Below are 6,000 nucleotides of genomic sequence, written 5' to 3'. Positions count from 1 at the left end.
AAATCCTCACCCATCACCTTCAGTTGAAACGGGTACCATCCAATGATGGTCGAGCCTCTTGTGGTAGCAATTCTGATTCAAATCATAACCTGCAAAACAGCCTTAAACTCCTGGCCTATCTGTTGAATAAATCCTTTGCATGCCCTGCTTTCATCTTTGAGCTATCTTATGACCCAGTGAGGTAGAACATGACAGTTATTAGCTTTAACTGAAGGCAAAACTAAACATGGCATTTGTCATGTAGGTTGCCCTTGGGTAATGGTTTGTCATCCTGCCCACCCAGCTTGGAAATGCAGCAGGCTTCTGGTAAGGAACATTTTAATCTATTCCTCCGCTAGCAGCTCATTTGGCTTCCATACAGAGTTGGGAGAAAACAAAGCTTCTTCCCTGTGCCCATCACAGAAGCTCAGGCCTAAACAACATATTCTTCAAATCGTTATTTACATAATTTCTTTCAGTGTAAGTGTGTGTGGCCCGAATTCAGATTGAGACTGTTGTGCTCAGGAAGGAGAATATTTAATCTTCCTCTCCTGTTTTCATCACCAAATTCCGTAGACCCCTTAAGGGGTGTCAAAATATATACTTCTCCATTGGGATCAGAGCCATGATTTGAAGAACATTTAGTTTGGCCCTAACTAATCTGCCTGAGGAGAGACAGAGCAATCTCTCAGTCCATCACTTGGCAAATACCAAAGGTGAAGGGGATGGAGGCCGAGGGTGAGGAGTGTGGGTAGGGAGGACAGGCCGTGAACCAGTTGTGAACCTGCCATAGGGCAGATTTAGCTGGAGGTTCCCCTCCCTGGTACTAGATCTCCAAGTACTCCTACCATGAAGAAGTGTATTTACAGTCAGTGATTTTAGCTGGCACATCTCTCTGCAAGGTTGAGCTATTGAGTTGTGATGCACCCACTGCCTAATTCCACCTTGAAAGCTTGAAATGCAGCTTTTTAGCTCCATGGAAGCATGTAGGGTTTCTATTTACATGCAAATTGATACTATTCATGTGTGAATTAGAGCAAGGACTGACTTTGTCAAATGGAATAATTAAGTAACGGTCACATCCCCTTCTGCTTGGGCTATACATCCTGCAGGTTGTAATTGCTGCAACCCATTACATTACAAAATCAAATTAAAAGTTAATTGAATTCCTTCCTTCCTTCTCTACCTACCTACCTACCTACCTACCCTACCTACCTAACAAACCTAGCAGTATGTGCAGGCAATGTGGCTGTATACAAAATAATAATAATAATAATAATAATAATAATAATAATAATAATAATAAGTAGTAGTAGTAGTAGTAGTAGTAGTGTTTATTTATTTATTATATAGCTGAAGCTCTCTGGGTGGTTTACAAAAGTTAAAAACAGTGAACATAAAAAAAGTATTAAAAAAATTTAAAACCATAAAAAATATAAAAACAACAGTATAAAACAACAGTATCCATTTAAACAACAACAGTACTGGGGTCCATTAAAAAAAAACACTCAGCATATGTTGTTAAATGCTGTTACATGCCTGGGAGAAGAGAAAAGTCTTGACCTGGCACTGAAACGATAAATACTACTACTACTAGTAGTAGTAGTAGTAGTAGAACAGTATACAGAAAGCAGAGTTGATATCCAGATTGAAAAGCTTTGACATCCAGTTGTGGGAGAAGTTTCTTGTCCCCTGTGCCTTCACAGAATAGTCAGTTGCAGGGTGCAGCTATTACTGAAAACATCTATCTATCTATCTATTCATCTATCCATCCATCCATCCATCCATCCATCATATGCACAGAATACACCTTGCAGTATAGATAGATAATGGCTTAATGAATAACTGAATTGAGGCTTGTGGACAACACAGAGAGCCAGGGGCACTTGAGTATGAGCATGGGGAGGCGTGAGAGATATCCACAGTGGCTAAGGAAAAAGGGGATTAATGAATATTTTCCCTCATGGGTATGCTAGTCCCACTCACCTGTCTTGCACCCAGCACTTCCTCATGCACATAATCCTGCTATCCCCATTTACTAATTTAGTTCCTAAGCTATACAAAGCCTTTAGCAAAGCCTTTAAAAGCTAAATTTGTCTGAGGTGCACATAGTTTTAATTATTTTTACTGCTTTTTATTTTTCTACAGGTTTTAGATTGCTAATGATATATATTTGTTTTATATGATTTGAATTGAATTTACCTGTTCAACCCTGAGATCACAATGATACAAATGGGATGCAAATGTTTAAAAAAACTAAACAAGAGAAATGAACTACTAAACAGTTATACAAGAAATAAATTAATTCCATGGGATAAAAAGCTTTAGTTAAATCTTGTAGCTTACTAGCTGGTGAAACTCCTAGTTGGAATTTTGAATAGTCAAGGTGTTCCTTTAGAGGTCTGATTGGGTCTGACTGAAACCCGGAGCAGATTCTCCACCCCACTGACATCAAAGCCACCAGCCTCCACTGCCTTAGGACCATGTGAACTAATGTATATCATGTCTACCATCATGGTCGTCTCTCATTATAAAGTAAGCATTACCATACACAAGCCTGTTACTAGGGAAAAGATGAGACACACAAGCACACACACAGTTGTGATATTGAAATACAACCTGCCATTTAGATGCCAATATAAGAACACCAGCCTCTTTAAACCGGGTGAATTGTTTTCCCCATAGACATATCTGCTTTGGTTTATAACCATGTAAACTGTCATCTTCCCCAAACTGGATGTTGCATCAAGGCTGATGCACGTTATACCATTCTCAACAGAAATTTCTATATCCATAACTAGAAGGGGGGAAAGTACACCTTTGAAGATATAAGGGTGGTTCCCATAAAGTGTGTGAGTTGGGTGGGTGGGATTGCTTTGGTCTGAATTTTAAATGAACCAACTTAATTCACACTTCCTGAAGCTTGAAACACAGTTATCATTCACAGTACACATTTTTTGAGATCTTGTAATGCCATTCTTGGCTCAAATTTACCTACAGATGTGTTTATATTTTCTATTAGGGGAACATGACATTGGAAAAGATGTCTATATGAAAGGATGTAGTGTACAAAAATTTGGATACGATGGTTATTGCATGCAAAATATGTTGGTATATTAGGGGAAATGGTGTAAAGAAATAAATGTGCGTGTGTGTATTTTGTTTTTGTTTCTTTAAAATCCATATGCTGATGTGGAAATTGGAAAGAACAGACTCATGAATGAACCACTGAATACATGTGAAACTGACATAGACCAGAAATAGTTTGGCTCACATATCCCTACCCACACATTGAAAGAATGTGTTGCACATTCGGACAGCATAGAGCAGGACTTCTTTTCTTGAACCAAGCCACCCACCCACTCTAATTTCAGATTATTTTCACTTAACGTCTGTCACAGGAATGTGCAAGACATTACTGAAAAATTCTGCTACTCGTATGGAGACCTGTTTAGCAGCATCCTTTAGAATTCCTTCAATGTTTCTGCTAAAGAGAAACCTGCACTTTTGCTACAGAATTCTGCTTTAGGCAAAACTCTGTGGCAACTCTAAATAAATAAATAAAAATAAATGACTGATCTTTTTCCAGCACTCAGAAATCACAGTGGGAGCTCGTGGGTTTCATTTGTCAATACCGATTGCTAAGTGGTCTACAGATAGGAAAACTTTACATTGCTGCTATCGACAATATGTCACTCTTTCTGAAATGTGCAACTAACAGCTGGTTGGATAGATAACAATGAAAGACCAGAATCCTGGGCAATAAACAAAGAAAATATAGTCCTTCTGTTTCCATAGTCTAGTTGTGTTGTGCATAAAGCAGAGATGAGAAGGCAATGTTCTGAAATATCTGTCCATCCATCCATATCCTCAAATAAATAATCTGTATTTGCTATATTAGCCATTTCATTTATGGAACTCATCCCCACCCCAAAGTGGGGATGTTTATATTGCTATTGTCATCTCCAGCACCTCCTGGGGCATTGAATTTGTTTTGTGATCTTTTATAATCATGTCATAGAATCATAGAATAGTAGAGTTGGAAGGGGCCTATAAGGCCATCAAGTCCAAACACCCCCCCCACTCAATGTCCTACTACATGCTTGCAATTCTGGCATGTTTACCATCTCCTAAACTGCTGTGCTGGTACAGGCTGAAGAGGTCTAATTGGAAAGGTAAGGAGGAGAGACCAATAACAGACTGTGCATAAGAAATTTGCAGCCTTTCAACTAGGAAAGAACCCCTCAAATATCCTTCCCCCTAAAGACTGCAATGGGTGGTTTTCTGCCATCTTGAAGGAGACACCCATCCCTCTGTGACATTGGCAGAAATCCCATCTTCATCACAGGCCTATTTGAATACCTAGTAACTAAGATACTCCATACTGAAGGAAGACACAGTAACTCCCTACAGGGTTTACTTACATGAAGTAGTAATTTGTGTAGAAAAAGGGAGCAGTAGACCTGGTCCTAACAACTTCTCCCTCTGTGGACTCAATGGCACTGGGCACCTGTTACGAATTTAGGCTGATATACCAACCCCTGCATGTGTCATGGATATGCAGGGGTTGGTATATCAGCCTTTTTCTTCTTTTTTTGCAACATACTATGAATCTCTGCCCCAGCAAAGCAGGTTTCTAGGGACTGGCCTTGAGTCACCTTGGATGCTTTCTGATTCACCTGGAGAAGATATTTATAACCTAGAAATTGCACATTACTTCAAGCAGGCCAGTTTTGCATCTTATTAATAGAGTGTTTAGCATCAATTCTCCAACAATCTGACTACCCCTGAAATCTTAATTCATATTGAATTCTTGTTGTTATTCATAAATTTAGGTCAATATTATAGATTCCAAACAGTGAGATTAAGTTCTACTTGATTCCTGAAGTCTCATTTTCAGACAGTCCTTCAATCCATGCTTTAAAGTCAATGTAAGGTGCCACAGTCTAAAATTGGGGGAATCGGCAGCTGGAACTGGCTGCCTTAAATACTTTTTGTCACCAGAACAACTTGCAAGCAGAAGGCTCTCCCGTCTTCAGCATAGATGGATTTCTGAGTAGCCTGGACGGTATACTGTGGCTTCCAGCTAATGACAGGCAAGCTCCCCGCTAGCCCAAGTCAGATTGGCTGAGAAGTGAGTTGAGCTATTATCCCCAAAATCAAAAACAGCTCAGATCATTTTCCAAGTTTGACAATGGAAATCTTGGAAGTAGCTTTTGACGTGGAGAAAAACTATGACTACCAAGGCCACCCAGGGTGTATCCACCTGGACTTCCATAAGCATGCCAAAGAGAAAAGGGAAGGAGAGATTCGATCTCTCTCCTTCCTTCTTCTCTTATCGCAGCTGGAATGATTGTGTCATGGGTCCTGCCATGCCATCTGGTAAATGAAATTGGAAGGGGAGCGGGGTTGGGGAATAACTGGTGGGGAAGCTGTTTTGGAGATCAGAAGACTGCATGAGTAACTGCAGTATTTGTCTCCAACTTGTATTTTGTCTGATATAGAAATGAATTTGGGGACAGCCTTGTGAGGCTCTCATCTTCTTTGACACATATCTTAACCTTTCCCTGAAGCTCCTGTCCCAGCCCATAGAATCATAGAATAGTAGAGTTGGAAGGAGCCTACAAGGCCATCAAATCCAACCCTGTGCTTAATGCAGGAATCCACCTTAAAGCATCCCTGACAGTTGGCTGCCTCTCAAATACCTCTACTGTGAGAAAGCCCACCACCTCCCTAGTTAATTGGTTCAATTGTCGTACTGCTCTATTTATTTATTTATTTATTTATTACATTTTTATACTGCCCAATAGCCAAAGCTCTCTGGGCGGTTCACAAAAATTAAAACCACAGTAAAACACCCAACAGTTTAAAACACAATTACGAAATACAGTATAAAAAGCGCAACCAGGATAAAACCACACAGCAAAGTTGATATAGGATTAAAATACAGAGTTAAAACAGTAAAATTTAAATTTAAGTTAAAATTAAGTGTTAAAATACTGAGTGAATAAAAAGGTCTTC

The sequence above is a fragment of the Elgaria multicarinata genome, chromosome 14, assembly GCF_023053635.1.
Source record: "Elgaria multicarinata webbii isolate HBS135686 ecotype San Diego chromosome 14, rElgMul1.1.pri, whole genome shotgun sequence".
NCBI lineage: Eukaryota > Metazoa > Chordata > Lepidosauria > Squamata > Anguidae > Elgaria > Elgaria multicarinata.
Note: the sequence above shows the minus strand (reverse complement) of the source record.